At 38.8% G+C, this 18546-nt stretch overlaps 1 long non-coding RNA gene across 1 annotated transcript; it reads right to left on the minus strand.

The window, feature by feature from the left end:
• Positions 1 to 2222: 2222 nt before the first annotated feature.
• On the minus strand, positions 2223 to 18543 carry LOC120304627. The gene is made up of 2 exons (XR_005555779.1): positions 18379 to 18543; positions 2223 to 9041 (listed from the first exon to the last, which is right to left on the minus strand). It is a non-coding gene; the product is annotated as an uncharacterized LOC120304627 (long non-coding RNA).
• Between the last annotated feature and the right edge of the window lie 3 nt (positions 18544 to 18546).

Raw genomic sequence — 18546 nt, forward strand, 5'->3', positions numbered from 1 at the left:
ACAACCGTGATAATTATGCTTTGTTGGCCTTCCACCAGGATCCTGATCTCGAATGTGTTGCAGCCCTTATCTGGACTTCCTGCTTCTCCTTCCTTCCTGGAGTGAAAAAGCAGCACTGACCACATGCAGCCGTTTGTATGCATAGGGTGTGTCCTTATTGAAAAGGATGGAAAAACTCTGGCATGCCAGAACTTCATAAAGACATCCCTAAGGAAATGTTTTGGTCAGTAAAGGAACGTCAGGTCTAGAAATGTCAGAAAACGTAGCATCACACAATATAACATACACTTCGCATCTCAGATTGTTCTCAAAGTGGCAAGCATGGTGTTTATTTTCCACAATGCTTTTAATAATTACAAAATGGTAGTAAGGAATACAGAGAGAGAATCTTCTGACCAATATATTTAATACAAGATTTTAATGCTCATATTTCTGCAGAAGATGGCTGTTTGAGGAACAGATTTTGTAAAAAGTAGGCAAGATTGAAGTACTAGAAAGGGAGCAGAACATACAAGTGAGCTCTAAACAAATTGTACAAAGAGTTTGATACAAGGAAAAAGTGCACAAATAGCTATATTAAGAAGGGCTGTGCCAATAATGTGAAATGAACCAAGGTTACCTTAATTTGACAAAGATAAAATAATGTCCGTACAACTGATATATACCTGATTGCTAGGATAGAGCAAATGAAGGAATTGAATAGGACACTTCTCTACCTTTCCCCACTAAGTTTAAAGTATGTTTAGACAGTTAAAAAATTGAAGTGTGACATAGGGTGGTATTTATATATATATTTTCCTCCAAATGAGCACACTACTCTCCAGAAATACTTTAAATATATACATATCATAAGGCACTCAGGTAACTGGAACAGAAATACTCATATTTAACCATCAAAGCATAGGGCATGAGGTTTATCATATATCAGAGGCCTTCATTTTAGCACACAGAATGCCAAATCATACATGACGTTAATCGATTTTGAGGTTCTGAGGAACTCTTCAAATATTAGGAAATTGAAAAGTGGCGTACGCGTTTCCCATTACATACTGGATACTTGCAAAGTAGACATTTTTGTATTTGACCATCAAATCTCAGGTCATGAATTTTACCTCATAACGGAGACCAGCACTCCAGCACAAATCTGCTTATATAGACAGTCAATGGGCTGTGGAGTTGCAGTGCCCTTTAGTTGTTTGGAGTTAAGGTGGAAAGGACAGTCAGAACCAGCAAGGAAGACGTATCCAAGTTGGCCAGACAAAAGGTTCATTTCCTACCATAATATTACATGCTCTATAAGAATGAATGCAAAAGCAGGGAGCTTGTTGTAGAATCATCTCTGTAATTGACTGCTGCTGATGGTGTAATCTGGGTGGAATATTTGATGGCATTGTTTGTATCATTCTGGAGCCTCCTTGATGGACAGGGTATCTTCAGACCGCCAGCACTTTAATGTAGTCCCCAAACTTGCATATTATTGGAAATATTTCCTATACAGGTAGTCCTTGACTTACAATCACAGCAGAGCCCAAAATTTCTGTTGCCAAGCAAAGCAATTGTTAAGTAAGTATTGTCCCCTTTTTGTCACAGTTGTTAAGCGAATTTCTGCAGTTGTTAAGTGATTCATGTAGTCATTAAGTGAATCCGGCTTCCCCAATGACTTTGCTTGTTGGAAGCCAGCTGGGAAGGTTATAAAGGGTGATCACATGACCCCAGGACAGTGCAATTCTCATAGATCTATATGCCATTTGACCATGGAGATGGTGCGACGGTTTGTAAATGTGAAAACCTGTCAAGTCACTTTTTTCACTTCCATTGTAACTTCAATGGAAATGGCTGTAAATGGAGGACTACTTACAGTGTTGCATTTGAAACCAGACATTTGAAGAACAGAGTTTATTAGAAAAAGCTGATTCCTTAACTGTATTTAGAGTTGTATGTTTTTATTTCGGGAAATTATATTTTATGACCATCTTAGGCTGTTACACAATAGACAGAGTCTTCTAATTCAGCTTGCATTGCATGCTTGTCCTGTCTCAAACATAGCATTTTATTGGATGGGGAGAATCTTGATGATGAGTTCTTTGATTTGTAACTTTCACGTTTCTCCACTTCTTTGTGATTTTTAAGAAACTTTTGTTAGGATAGCCCTTAGCTGCAAAAATTCAGAGAACCGCTAGATGGCAAGAAAGAGATTAGCTGCTATCTGACGCTTCTCTGGATTTTTTTTTCCAGCCCCAAAATTGTAATTAAAGGAGGAAAAGTGTTTTCCCTAGCAACTTTAGAAGATGTCTATTTGGAAGTGGCCTACACACAAGAAGAAGGTAAGCCTTAAAAAAGAAGCTCCAAATAAGAATTAGATGAACCCTCCCCTTATTTTAATACAGGGATCGGCAACTATGCCCTCTTCACGACCTGTGGAATGCTGGGAGTTGAAGTCCACAGGTCATAAAGAGGTCTTAGTTTCCTGCTTTAATATATGAAGCCTTTTGTTTAGTTGACAAGATAACACCTCTGTTCTTTTAGAGATATGTTGCTGGTAATGTCCACTTTAAAAGGGCAATTGAAGCAACAGCTCTAGGCCATTTCTCCAGTAGCAATTTATGGCACTTCATAACATCATCTAGCCATTGCTGAACTGATATATAGCTATTTGCTTTATTATTATTTTGGCACACTGGTGATTGGGTGACTTTTGAAGGTGCTATAAATCTCATCTGAGGAAATAGCCCCAAACACATTTACTTGGATTTGTGTAAGGATTGAGAAAGTAAGGCATAAATAGAATTTGCACTGATCTCACACTCTTTATTAGACAGAGCGGGGGAGGGGGGAACCATATAGCTAAAATTTTTAGAATGAAAATTTGGGAAATAAAGCAGCTTGGGAGAGGGTGGAGTTGTTATTTAGTCCCTGTTGATATTGTAAACCCAATTCAGTATGTTTGTTTAAAATTTATATTACCACATTTTTAACTTGTTGGAAATAGTGGGCTGGCTGGGCAAGTTTTTTGTTTTCCCTTGCATCAAAATACAGACTGTCCTCAACTTAACGACCACTTCTTCATTGAACGTAGGAACTTCAGCCCATACCTAAAGTTATAGCCATTGCAGCACCCGTGTGGTCACATGATGAAAATTCAGGTGCTTGGCAGCCCGCCCACACTACTGCAGGCCTATCTTCTGCCCTTTTGGCTTCCTGCCAAGCCTGTTTGTCTTCACCGCCAACTTGCTACCACTGCTGAGGAGGCATTCTGGGGCTGGGCCGGACTGAATCTTGACAGTTGTTCTGTGACAAAGAAAAAGCCAAAAGCAGTCTAAATTTTTCTTTATCACAAGGTGAAACCAGCCCCAGCGTGGCCCAACAAACATTCCAGGCAGTCAGCAATGGAAGCAAGAAGGCAGGAAAGAGCCGTGGTGGCGCTGTGGTTAGAATGCCACAGTGCAGGCTAATTCTGCCAGCTTCCAGCAGGGTTTCGATCCTGACCGGCTCAAGGTTGACTCAGCCTTCCATCCTTCCGAGGTCGGTAAAATGAGGACCCAGATAGTTGGGGTGTAATATGCTGACTCTGTAAACTGCTTAGAGAGGCTCGTAAAGCGCTATGAAGCATATGTACGTCTAAGTGCTATTGCTATCACCTGGGTTGGTGGCGCATAGTGCAACAGTGGCTTTGGAGTGCAGGTAGTAAGGGTAACTGGGATTGATCTGGGGTGGCTGTGGCTTCCTGGAACATAGTAAGCAACCTAGAGCCAGGCAGTTTGGGGGCTGCTTGCCCATCTCACAAGGATAGCCAAAAGGACAGTGATGGGGGGGGGATAAGCAAGTGGGGGAGTTGAGGCTTGAGATTGGGACAGACCAAGCCTTGAGTGGATTTGGCAGGGTCCTCAGCTAATGATCAATAACATTTGCTTAACCATAGCAATGCTGTTTCCTGGAATTGCAGTCTCTACACATCTTGCTTTATACTCTCATTGCTTAGCAATTGAAGGGCTAATTATGGGTGTAACTTGAGGACTATCTGTACCACTGTTCTGAGAATAAAATCTGTATATAGCTGAAGTGGTTTTGTTAAGATAACAAAGATGAATAACTACACTTAACAGCAAGGAGGAATAAATTGGAGCATCTTAGAGAGAAAGATATGTTTGACAATGATGTGGTTATAGCTTGTTGGAAAGAAATATGGGTTCGGTATGTTTGGACTACAGGGAAACTTAATTTTTCGGATCATTGAGCATCATTTTTTTTCCCTTTTAGTGTTTGTTTATTGCAAGGCATAGACAGCATTGTTTCTGAGGTTTTGCTCCCAGACATGCCAAATCGCTTGGCCAATTTTAGATGCTGTGCATCCTGATATAGCTGAATAAGAAGCCCCATTTACTAACCTCCTTCAGGAAGCAGCACCTCCGAACCCTTTCTAGGAGTCCTTCTTGCACAAAGAGCATGTACTCCCAACATATAACAAATAGTATGCCCAGTATTGCTATCTGGCACTTTGAATTGAAAGGTAAAAAGAGGGTTTGGCACACCTGGGGATGCTCAGGTAGCACCTCCCTACCGCTCAAAGCAGAAGCGGCAGCAGCTTTTCCTGAGTTACCCTCTGCCCCACTATCCCAAGAAAAAGCACATTTACCTTCAAGAGTTGCAAATGGGTTACATGCCTACAGTGCTTTCCCACACTTGGAAAGACAGCTTTGCTTTCCAATTGGAAGCACTATAGAGCACCGGAAAACCAATTCCGGTGTGGCGGTGAAAGCACCTGGCTAGAAACAAGGTAGATGGTGAATTCTAGTCCCACCTTAGGCACGGAGTCACTTGGATGACCTTGGGCTAGGCACTCTCTCAGGCCTAGGAAGATGCAATGATGCAGTGGTGAACCACTTCCGAAAAACCTCGTCTAGGCAGTTGCTAGGAGTCAAAAGATGATTCCAAGGCATGCACATATGCACATGTGAGAACACAGAACTCCTAAATAAGCCTAAACCAAGAAGCATCACAGAAGTCCTCTCTGCAGATCACATCAGATTCTCAACAAAGAAAAACCTATATGTACTACAGGGTAAACGTTTGTGTGGTTTGTGAATTCTGGTATGTTTTCAGAAAGAAACTCTCGCAACTAGTTGTGTAATGGGTCAGAAACAGAGGCAGGCCATCTTTTTTTTTTTTTTAAATGAAATGTTATTGCTTGTGCACTATTTTCCAATCTTCTCCCTGCCAAAGCAATGCTTTTTTTTCCCAGAGGAAAAGGCCCAAGCACATAAAGTGAAGAAGAAGAAGAAGAAAACAAAAAATAAACAGAGGAAGGAAATTCTTTAGTTTCCATGGAAACAAGACAGGAAGGCAGTATCTCTATTTTTCCTGTGTCATTGCCCTCTATTGCTTTTTCCTCGATTTCCTTAATCCTTAAAACTAAATTAGTGATCTTTTAGTTATTCTCCATTTGTAGTTTGGGAATCTGATCTCAGAAAGCTAAACAGAGTTGGACCTGGTTAGTATTTCAATAGGAGACCACTAAGATAAAGCTGAATTTACTTTAAAAATCCAGAAAAAAGGCAGTGGCAAACCACATCTGTATTGCTGCTTGTCTATGAAATTATCAGGAATCAGGCTGGATTCTAGTTATCTTTATGTATATTACCCTTAATGTATTTGTAAAATTGTTCAGTTCTGATGGTACTCTCTGTGAAGTCTCTATATTGTTGAAAACATGATAGTGGTATTAAAGTAAAGGGTTACTGCTATTGTTTATGGAATGGGAGTAATGATAAATGGCACTTCCACATCAGAAATTCTGCACAGCACCCCAGCATAAATGCGAACTCCTTTATTGCAATTGATGATTATATTTTTAAGAAAAAGAAACCCTATCAGAATTACTTTTTCAATCATGGTGTAGCCTTCTTTTAATGTTGAAAGTAATTTCTGAAAAATATACTGTTGGATTCAACTGGGAAGAGATGCTTTGGAAATGTAGGAGCATGAATGCAGGCAGCATCTCTGACTGATCCATGAACTTAATTGCATCTTTTTCTCTAACTCTGTGGCTGCTCTTGGGAAGATACAAATCCTTTAACAAATTACCAGAGCTGCATTCATATTTGTATGCATTCCACGTAAATAAAAAGGATTGTACAGCTCCAACGGATATATTTTCCAAGCTATCTTGTTTAAGTAAGTTAACAAGCAACTTTCATTTTAGGTTCTGTGGTCTGGGTTCTTTTGTTTCACCCCCTCCCCTTCTGAATAAGATGGTATAGAATTGATCTGAGATTCAGTATAATCCAAAGATGCTGGTTCAGTGATTATATAAGACTGCAAATAGAATTATTTCAAAAATAGTCTTAATTTGTATTCAGAATAGTTAGGTAGATTTGAAAACTTAAATGGGGAAGGAGTTGGAGAACATATAGTTTTGCAAACTGGCAATTTTTGGTCATCCCAATTGTGTATTCAGAAGCCACTGTAAGTCCCAGTTAGTTAATAGCATAGTAATATCGATCATTGATGGATCAGTTCACAATTCCTAATCCTTTTATAAGTTTCTAACAAAGTGCAGTGATACTCCCAGGCAAAATAGGATATAAAGATAATGTGCATCCTTTATTTATATTCCGTAATCAAAACATCATTTCTTGGTAACGTTATGCCTCTGAGCTGGTAATGGTGATGACGATGACTGATTAAAGGCCATTCACAGATCTGTAAAAAGCTCTCCAGGCTAATGGCTGCCATCAGCACTCCTAAATTTGTTTAAGTGGGTTTCTCACTATAATTACAACACCGTGGATATCACTGCAGGGAATAGTGAATTTGGCTAAACGAAATGCTATGGTGTTGAGCTTCTGCTTGCTAGCATGGCAGTTGCCGTTTTTTACTTAACATTTTATACTACAATCCAGTAGAGCAGTGGTTCTCCACACACACACACACACACACACACACACACACACACACACACACACACACACACACACACACACACGTCAGTGGGAAAGTCTGCTGGAAATTGTACTCCATAGAGGCATACAGGCCTTTCCTGAATGGCTTGGTGCTTCCAAACAATCTGTATGCAAATGTTTTTTCCATCTTGACTAACTAGAGCCCAGAATATAACAGGTAACAAATTTTCAATTAAGTAAATGCCTTTTCTTCTCTTCTTTGGAAATGGGGCTGGGGGGGGGGGCGGAATAGAGTATTGCCATATTTATTCAACCTATTTAAACTATAAAAAAATGTATGTTCGGTTTTCAGCAGTATTGTTGTTTGATTGGTGATTTTCTGTGAAATTAATGAAGAATAAGACTGTGACTGCAATTCTATGTAAACTAAGATTGGGCATAAGCCTGCTGATTCTAAGGGTGATTTCCATGCAGATTCGCATAAGATTCAGTGTAGGAATGATTTTGCGGTTATAATGTGAATCCTTATTAAAACAGTATTACCCTGCTTCGTATCCTGATCAGGTTCCTAAAACGTTATGTGCAGTTTACAGATATTTCAGAATATTTAAGAAAGTGTATCTCTGTGTATGTCAATTTTAAGACATTTGAGGGTTGTTTCTAATTTGCTTTCTGGGAGAAAAGAAATCTGTCCTGAGCCGATTGCCTTAGGATGCATCTTTACAAAGCTTTTGAAAGCAGGCAGAAGTGCATTGGCTGCACTTTTGCTCCTATAAAAAAAAATATTTCCCCTAGCTAGGGTGTTGCACAAATAACTGAATAGTAGGGAGAGGCCTCCCTTGTTAAATGGATTATTTCCCTCTGCCTTGATTGCTTTGCCAAGCTGCATTTTCAAGATCTGATTGTTAAGAGGTTATTTTTGCAGTCTGTGTAATTGAAAGAAATTGATCATGGCACGGAAACCTAAACTATTGGATAATGTTTTAGATCCATGCTGTTTATTAAAATAAACTCTACAGCAAAGCCTCCTATGTACAATTGAACCATAACCGCTCACTAAAACTCTGTTTTCGAACTTAAGTTGAAGTGTGCTTTGATATCCATAATAGAATATAACTCTTGGACATTCTGAAGCTCAGGGGAGTTTAACTCAGAATTATTCTACTTGATAAGAGTCGGTTTGGTCTAGTGGTTTAGTCACTAGGCTAAAAACTGGGAGACCCTGAATTCTAGTCCAGCCTTAGCATGAAATCCATCTGGGTAACCCTGGGCCAGGCACTGTCTCTCAACCCAACTCACCTCAGAGGGTGGTGGTTGTGGGGAAAATCGCAGGAGGAAGGTGTGTTGAACATGTTTGCCACCACCTTGAGTTATTTATAAAAATAAGGGTAGGATACAAATAAACAAACTTGATAGGATCTTTGCTTTAGAAATGATAATGTGCTATTTACCTCTTATAAGGGCACTATAATTGATGGTTGGGTTTTTTTTGGGGGGGGGAGGCTTTCTGGTTTACCCCAGTGAAATTCTTTTACATCAGGTAGGCTAAAGAGATTATAAAAATGTGCAGAGCATTAAGGACATCTAATATATCCACTGTTCACTTCTTTTTTTTTTTTTTAATCTTTTCTGGGTTTCCCTATCTTTTAGGGCTGACTCCATCTATTTGCTTCTCCTTATTTGGGGGAGGGTGGAAGGCCAGCTATTGCATTTGGGAATGAGAATCTGTAACAATAATGAAAAAGAATTTCTGAAAGTATAGTTGATGAATAAAAATGACATATTGGCAAAGCTGTCACCTAATTAAAGAAATAGTTACAATAATTTAACCATTCAGATTAAATTTCCATAATGCGTACAATCTGCATGAATTTATAGTTGACTCAAAACAGTATTTTCCAACCACAAAAGCTCCTTTGTGTAATTTTTAATTAACTTCTGTTGGGACGTATGTATATAGACGTAGAGATCCATTATCATCTAAATCAGGGGTGTCCAACCTAGGCAACTTGAGGACCTCAACTCCCAGAATTCTGCTGCAAGGTTGGACATGCCTGATTTAAATAAATTTTCAGGTAATAGCTTTAGCTTCTTCTCCATTGCTGTATCCCAAAATCTGCTTCAAAGGATCCTTCAACCTATCTGGAAGAGATAGAGGAGAGAAAAAAAATCAGTTCAAGTTGCCATATCAGTTCCTTTGCAGCAGATACTGTATGGCCCAATCCACTGATTTAGAAAATGTCCTTTGTGTGAGGAAGAAGGACAAATATAGTACCCTAACATTTCTAGTGTCTTTACAATAATTACTTCCAGATTTTGTGCAGGTTCCTTTGAATGTATTACAAATAGGTTTTAGCTAAGGAAAGAAAGTGATAGTAAAGCTTGTAGGCCTAATTTTTGGCCGATCAAATTTTGTTGAAGAAGCAAACAAACAACACTTAAACTTTTGAAAGTTTTAAGTTTTAAAAACTTTTTTAATATGTTTGCTTTTGCAAAATTTGAGATACAAAATGATCTTCGGGGCAAATCAGTACAATGCCTAATGTTACTATCAAACAGCACTGTTTAAACCAGTGTTTCCCAAACTTGACAATTTTAAGGCATGAGGACTTCAACTCCCAGAATTCCACAGCCAGCAACGCTGGCTGTGGAATTCTGGGAGTTGAAGTCCACATGCTTTAAAATTGTCAAGTTTGGGAAACACTGGTTTAAATAAAGCAGCAGCAATAGAAACTGTTCGGAAAACTGGCAGAATGATCCCATTTTTGCCTCCCACCCAAAGGAAAGGGATGGTAACCAGGGAATTTTGCAAGGGATTTCCTATGGCATTTTCTCAGATTACTACCTATGAACCTCAATTCAGGAAGTTGATAGGCATTCCTTCTTTCAAACAACAAAGTAAAATGTTGTTTTCTAAAACAGTGGTTGGGGTTCAGAATTTCAACACTATATTTTGAATCATTTGCATTTTAGAATGTGCAAAATATACATGTGCAATATGACAATGCATGTCTTTTTAGGTGAATGCAAGAAAATGGATTCTCAACATGCTGCCTCCATGTTGAGAATGATCTTCTATATATTGCTTTAATTGTACAGGTAGCACTCACTACCTGTTTTGCCACCATTCAGACTTAACAGTGGTGCTGAAAAAGTAATTTTATGACCAGTCCTTACATTTATGACTGTTGCAGCATCCCATTGTCACCTTGTTGCCATTTGTGAGCTTCACAGCTGGCTTCCAACAAGCAGTCAATGGAGAAGCTGGCAGTAAAATTGCAAGTCACTATCATGTGATGTCTCAATGACGGATGATTCATTTAATGACCCATGTTGGGAGTGACTTAAGTCTGTCATGGTTGCATGATGTTTCATCTAATGACCTCATTGCTTAGCAAAGAAAGTTGCCAATCCCAATTGTGGTTGTTAAATGAGGACTACCTGTATTTTCCTACATGGATCTGGTTTTCTCATAAGAAAAGAGTAACTTTTGGAGCAGATCTCACAAATGTAAAAACTAGCTAAGTGTAACTATTAAAGATACTCCACGCTTAGTAATACTGTCTGTAACAACCCTGCAGCCTAATCCACAGTGCTGAAGGAAAAGCAATTAATGATGGGAATTGTAGTTAAAAGTTGCTGGTAAAACTTGATTATAGCCATTTCTATGGCCAACAACAGGGGCCTTCTGATTGATTCACCATCTGGAAATTTCAATTTCAGTGGAATCTCATTAACTGAGCTTTGCAATGCTAGGTTACATTGAGCTATTTCATCTTTTTTTTAAAATGCCCTATTAAAATGCACAATATTATTTGTTCCCCATGTAATTTTAAAGTGATTAACTTATTGACTTGGGACTTTTAATCTGAACTCAATAAAGCGAACTGCTTATTTGTAGAATTTAACATGTAAATTTGGCTAGGAAGGCAAATTATGTTTTGTTCATAAAATACTTCCACACATTGAATACTGTACTCCAACCTGAAACAGCAAGGTATTATCAATGTAGATTTTTCTTTAATCTAATTTGTACACTTAATTTGGTCAAATTAAGTTTGTTCGGCTGTGATTTATTTTGCTCCCAGTAATTTTTGTTCTTTTACATTTTAAAAAGCTGAGGTGTGTACAGTGGTAATAAAATAAAGACATCATCATCAAATCATTCCTCACCTAATGAGTATTCAAGAATGAATGCATTTTGATTAAATTAAACATTGGTAACCTAATCCTGCCAATTTAGCTGAAAACAACAACGTTTCAACTACTAACATAAGGAAAGAGTAAGTGAAGGGTTGCAAATTCTATCAAGTAGAAAATATATGAAATCATACATAAAGGAACCATTTGTTCCTATTTACAATATTTTTTTTACAAATACCTAGCACACAGAGACAAAAATGCCATTTCTTTATTTCATTCTTTGTTCCAAGTATAATACTTTAGAGACATCAAATAAAAAAACAATCATAGAACAGTTAATGTAATGATCATCTTTGAAATTAATGTAGAAAATAAGGAGTATGGACAATATTTGATTGGATTAATAGTGTTCAGTAAAGTTGCTTTTTTTTTTTTTAACCTCAGGCACCAATAGATTTAACAATGGAGAGCTCATTCCATTATTTTGGAATGTTGTTAACTTGTGCTATCAGCTACAGATTTATTACTGGAAGTGGGTTCCACTAAAGGAACAAATCAGAGAGAGAATATACTATGCCCGTTCAGTATTTTTATATGTTATATTTGCATTCTGAAAGTTATTTTAAAAGCCAACATTCTATTGCCAAAACTGCTATGATTTACTGCAGTGTATTAATACTAAAAAAAAGGTCAAGCCATGCAGTGAACTATCATAATGTACAATAACAGTTTTTAGCAAAATGTATTTTGTCACTAATAGAGAGAAAAGCACATTTGTAATAGCACAAGTTATTATCCCATTGCTATCTTAGGCATTGATTTTTTTTTTTTAAAAAAAATAGTGTACTGATTCCAGATTCCAAACTGATATTTTCAGTCTTTTTATCATTTATGTCGGACTTCTTCAGCGGTTCATTTTCAAATCATCATTTTCATAAGCAATTTCATTTGGGTTAAATATAGGATGAATTAACTCAAAATCAACAGGCTGGATTGATAGAACCTTTTCTTTTTTCTTCTTCCTGTTTTGTACAACAAGCACTCTAAATGTGTGTCAATTTGAATTCATGCTTTTTGCCCATAATACAGGTAGTCCTCGGCTTATGACTACAATTGGGACTGCAGTTTCCATCACTAAGTGATACAGTTATTAAGTGAATCATCACATGATCATGTCTGACTTTGACCCTTTTTGTCATGTCGTTAAGCGAATCACATGGTCATTAAGTGAATCCAGTGCCTCCCCCTAGACTTTGCTTGTCAGAAGCTGGCTGGGAAGGTCACAAATGGTGATCACATGATCCTGGGACACTGTAACCATCATAAATTCATGCCAGTTGCCAAGCACCTGAATTATGACCATGTAACTGTAGGGACACGTGATGGTCACGAGAGTTGTAAGTCACTTTTTTTCAGTGTCATCATAACTCTGAACAGTTGCTAAACAAATTGTTGTAAGTCGAGGACTATCGGTATCCCCAAATGGGGCATACTTAGCAAATATCTCAGTGAACGCTTTATTGTTCTAACAGTGTTCCTTGAAATAATAACAGTTGCAGAAAGATTAAACCTGGGTTGAACAATTCGTTGCTGAAACAATTGTAGCTCCTATGATTGGTAGGGGGAAAAGGATATTTTGATGGATGGAGCTGTACAGTGACTGTGGTTGTGAATGGCTATAAAAAAGACACTATCCAGTGGAAAAATTGTGCTAGACTTGAAATTCTACCTAGGATCCTAGGCACACAAAATGGAATTGTAAGGTTAAAAAATAAGCACCTGAATTTGAAATCTTGAAAAATGCCTATTAATCCATCCTGAACTCCTCTTTATCATTAACATAGATTCATTTCCCACTGAATTAATCTGGACAGGAGGACCAACACTTGAGCCCAATAATCTGGGAGTAAAAAAAATGTACGATGTTACCCAATCAAAAGTATTAGACATTTCCTTTTGAGTTCTTTTCCTTTTGTTCTTCCTTTCCTCTTTTTTACTTCTATAGATATTATACGTGTAGCATTCTACAGGCATGCTGGGTACAATATACTATGCAAATGAGTATAGTGTTGCATGGTTTGCAGCCTCTCTGCTTTTAGTGGCTTTCAATGAAAATGAAAGTGTTGTTCTTTTTTGTGAGCCCAGGACATCTTAACGGAAGAAAATGCAGACTGCATGCTTACATTATTCTAATTTCTATGGAGTTGTTTTATGGAATTTAAATGTATTAAATTGCATTAACATTTTTCTACAATAAAAGAGATAAAAGACATCTCAGCTACGTTTACATGTTTGGCTTGTATATTAATGTCAAAAAGGGTATGAGATGGTATTAAATGGTTAAAGAGAAAAATCTCCACAGGGGACGACAAAGATATTTATTATAAAGCCAGACTTCAGGGAGCTCCATTTTCTCAAATTACACCTTGGAAGAAGAATTCCTTCAGTTTTATGACAAAACAACCCTGTGATATTGATTGAGCTGAAAGACGGTGATTGGCCTAGTCCAAGGATAGGCAACCTTGGCTTTTTTATGACTCGTGGACTTCAACTCCCAGAATTCCTGAGCCAGCCATGCTAGCCATTAACCACACCGATCTGAACTTGTAACTACGCAGGACAATTCATACACGCCATTTTATGAATGATCTCTCCTTTAGCAAAATCCTTGTCATCAGCGGGGTTTACTTCTAAATAAGCATAGCAAGGGTTGCAATGTAATTAAATTATGAGGGATCAGATTCTGCTTGAGACAATGCCATTTCCTTTCCAGAGTAAATAGCCATACATGGCACTGCCTATAAACCCTGCTGGGATAGAATCAGTCATGATTGCCGTGAGAGACAACCACCTGCAGAAGAGTTGATCTTGCTTACTAGTCAGCAGCTTTTGGCTCTTTTATGACTCATAGACTTCAACTCCCAGAATTCCTCAGCCAGCAGTTGAAGTCCACGAGTCCTAAAAGAGCCAAGGTTGCCTACCCCTGGGCTAACCAAAGTATCCTTCCAGACAGTCTGGACTGCAAATTAAGTTAGGGACCCTGGGTGACAAGTGGTTCCATTCCTACTTATGGGAATGGCCTCAGAGAGCAGTACAACTGCCATTTCTGACTCTTAGCAGTTACATTATAGCAGTGTTTCTCAACCTTGACAATTTTAAGGCATGTGGACTTCAACTCCCAGAATTCTGGGAGTTGAAGTCCACATGCCTTAAAATTGTCAAGGTTGAGAAACACTGGATTATAGGGTCCAACAAAGCTGCCTCCCCCCCCCCAGTTGCCTATGCTTTTGAGGATCCATATCAAATTGATGATGATCGGAGCGGGAGGCAGGGAAGGGAAGGTCATCAAAAGATACATAGTGCAGGAAATTCGAAAGACAGCAGGAGCTGACTTGTTGGAAGATGGATTCCTGAATACTTCTGAAACTCTCAAAGAACGCTGAGGTCCCTTCTCCTAAAGTCACTTCTATTTTTGGAGCCCAAATGATTTCTCAGGGCTAAAAATGCCAATCAGCAAGTTTGGCTGATCTCCCAGCTACCTTTGGTTGGACAGGGAAAGCCTGAGCTACAGTGGGTCTCACATTCATATTCTCAGGTTACCGTGATGCATTTTTATGTGCGGTGCTCTTGCATTTGATCTGAAGCCGCAGCTGGTGTGGAAGATGCTGGCTAGATTGCTGAGAGGGCCACTGGCTGAACATGTTACGTCATTCCTGAAGCAACTGTGTTGGCTGCCAGTTTTGGACCAAAGACAAGATTATGCTTTTGACATGCAGCATATGATCCTTAAAAAGTTGTGTTAAACGAAAGAATGCCTTTGCCCATTACATTCTGGGTCGATCAGGAAGATTAGCTTAGGTCTGGAAATGTAATGAAAATAGAAGAATGCCCTCTGGTGAATTGGCCTTTTTAGGCAGTTACTGGTACTCACACTTTGTAAAGTTTTTCTCTCTATCCCAGGAAAATGATGAAGCCCCTACAATTGCATTTTTAAAGCAGCTATTACTCAGGCTTTTTTTGGGGGGGGGGCATGAAAGTTGTAGGCACTTTTTGTATAATTATTCTTTTGATGTTTCTGATTGAGCATTTTACAATTCTATAATGCACTGTTTTTAATTTACATTTTAATTGACTGGAAACCATGTTGACATGTGTAATAATACGATGTAATATATAAATAAATTAAGTAATAAATGAAGAATAATGTCCTTTTGCAGATGTGCCTCCTCTGAGGTTACCACTCTGATGTGCCGAGAAGGTTCAATACTTCTAATAACTCTGACAATGCCACTATAATAAGAATAGCAATAGCACTTAGACTTCATAGTGCTTTACGGCCTTCTCTGAGCAGTTTACAGAGTCAGCCTATTGCCCCCAACAATCTGGGTCCTCATTTTACTGACCTCGGAAGATGGAAGGCTGAGTCAATCTTGAGCAGGTCAGGATCAAACGCCAGACTGTGGGCAGAGTTTGCCTGCAATACTGCATTCTAACCACTGTGCCATCATGGCTCAACAATAACAACATTGCTGGCCTTCTAGAATAGGGGTCCCCAACCCCAGGTCCATGGACTGGTACCGGACTGCAGCATACCAGCAACTAGTCCACAGAAACAAGCAAAGCCCCATCCGTGGGATTCAGGCAGCTCACAAAACCACACACCCTCCGGTCCACGGAAAAACCTCTTTCCACGAAACCAGTTCCTGGTGCCCAAAAGGTTGGGGACCTCTGTTCTAGAAAATCCTCAAAACAAAGTCTTATAAACTGGCCAAAGAATCCCATGATAGCAGAGCCTGCTAGATGGTTACATAATGGTTGATTAAATGAATTCACTACAGTACATATCTTTTTGCCATTTAAAAATAAATAAATTTATTTTTGTTTTATTTGGGTTTTTTTGTCTTTTTATTTATGTTGGTTGTATTTTTAATCGGTATTTATCTATTTGGATTGCTTTATTGTCTACACCACTCAGAGTCAGAACATGAGATGGGTGGCTTTGTATAAAGTAATAAATAAACAAAAATAAACTCCTGGTAGGGCCAACCATTTCATTAAGGTGAAAAAGGAAGGGAATGAAAGCTAGCTCTTCAAGAATGAGGATGACCAGTCTTTAAGAGAAGGAACCTCAAAATCAACTGCAGAGGATGGGAAGTGGTTTGCTTAGGAATGGCAAACCACTTTTGTATTTTTATGAAAAAAAATATATGCAACATTCTGCATAGACTTGGTTGAGGCATTTAGGCAGATTGGATACCAAATGCTAACTTAGCCACTTCCCCCCCCCCCATCAATAAACAAATTTCAGAATGATAGTGAAAGAGCACAGAATCCCTCCAGAGATCTGACAACAAAGTTACAGTCCATAGCAAAGCTGCACGGAAGGCTGGTTATTGATGGTGCCAGTAATGAAAAGATACATATGATAAGAACATAGTATGTGAAAAACATGGATTAAGAAACAATTGAATCTGTCATAGTGGAAAAGAAGCATACCAATTGTTTCAGAAATGTTTTAGAAATAAGTAAACTTTAGATCAGAATCAGACAGGCTACATTAAATTGATATGATATACACTTTGCGGCATAAGGACACATATAGGATCGGAGTCAGTGACACACAAAAAGCAGATAGCTGAACATTTATTCAGCTACTTCCATGTAAATGGATCATATTTTCTAGAACAGGGGTGTCAAAGTGCCAGCCCATGGGCTGGATGCATCATGCAGAGGCCGCATCCACCCCAGCTCTGGCCATGCGAAAAAAAGTCGCAATATGTCATGACACATCACGTGACGCGGTGGGTTTGACACCTGTGTTCTAGAACTAGTGGGTATCTATTGAATCTCAATGGCTTAGAACTGTATACAGGTAGTCCTTGACTTACAACAGTTCATTTAGTGACATTCAAAGTTACAGTGGCATTGAAAAAAGTGACTTATGACAGTTTTTCACACTTAACAAACGGTTACATGATCAAAATCCAGATGCTTGGCAACTGGTTCATATTTATGACGGTTGTAATATCCTGTGATAATGTGATCAGCTTTTGTGGCAAGCAAGGTTGTAAAATGGGTCAAAACTTAACACATTTTTCACTTAGTAACATAAATTTTGGGGTCAAATGTGGTCGTAACTAGAGGACGACTCTACTCTTATTATAAATGCAGTACTGGAAAACACTAGCCTTTAGCACATGGGTGTCAAACTCAATGTCACATGATGTGTTGCGATGTATCATGACTTTTTTGCCATTGCCAGCAATGGGGTGGGCGCAGTTTCGCTTTGATGCATCTGGCCCGCAGGCCGGCAGTTTGATACTCCTGCTTTAGCATTTTGCAAAAAGTACTAAAGGATCTAGAAAGGCAAAATGTTACTAATAAGGTAGTCATTTGTGCAATACAAAAGTTGGGGAAATGGTACAACTTAAAGAGGGAGATTTTAAATAAATCAGTTAATCAGTGGTGGGATTCAGCCAGTTCACACCAGTTCGGCAGAACCGGTAGCTAATTTTTTGTTGTCCAGGCACAGAATGGACTTCCTGAAGCAGCATCCACACAGAGAACCGGTTGTTCACATATTTGAATCCCACCATTGCGGTTAATAGAGTTCTGCAAAGTGAAGTCTTTGTTCATTGCTAACACCTGCTTCTAGCAACTCAAGCACAAACTATTTCGGGACAGCAGCAGACTGGAATCAAATCAACTACATAATAGGAAATAAATTACGAAGAATTAAAATCTAGCTAGTCAGGACACTTTCCATGGAGACCATAGAACAGACCATGAATTGCAGATGCTAAACCTGGAGAAGGAAAAAAGAATAGCAGATCAAGATGGAGGATGTAAAATCACAATGTAGGATCAATTTAAGAAAAAAAATCTAAAAAGAAATTGAAGACCTGCATTAAGCAACAAAACTGAATCAATACTATCTTCTGAGCAAGCAGCAGGGCAATAAATCTAGCAAATAAATAAAGCATGTCTATCGGACAACGGATACAAGGATCTGTCAGTTTAGAGCTAGATACAAATGCATAGATTTATTTCTACATATACTCTACATATATTTCCAAATCTCTGTCTCTTAGCCTCAGGATCTGTGCGACACGAGGACCAAATCAGCAACAGATCAGAAAATAATAAATTTGGAGGAACTGCCTTTTTTCTTCTTCTTCAAAGTAACCGCATTTCCTTCCTTCAAGTTACCGAAAGAAGGCGGCAACAATAATCGAGTTCCACCGCTTTTGTTTTGCTTCGTTTTTTTAAATGACACCCAGCCTCGCTCTTCCCGGTCGCCCCAAGCCCAGATGTAAGAAACCTGCCTGTTTCTTACCAAGCTCCGCCCAGGAGCGCTTCTCGTCCAATCACAAAGAAGGGAACACAGACGGGCTTAATTGAAGAGACAGCATTTCTAGGTTTATATAGTTAGCGAGGAACTCAAGCGCGCCAATGAGCGTCCCTCTTCTGTAGCCCCGCCTACTAATGCTTGCTCCATCTGTCC

This window comes from Crotalus tigris, unplaced genomic scaffold (genome assembly GCF_016545835.1).
Source record: "Crotalus tigris isolate CLP2741 ecotype Arizona unplaced genomic scaffold, ASM1654583v1 scf7180000017641.3106099, whole genome shotgun sequence".
NCBI lineage: Eukaryota > Metazoa > Chordata > Lepidosauria > Squamata > Viperidae > Crotalus > Crotalus tigris.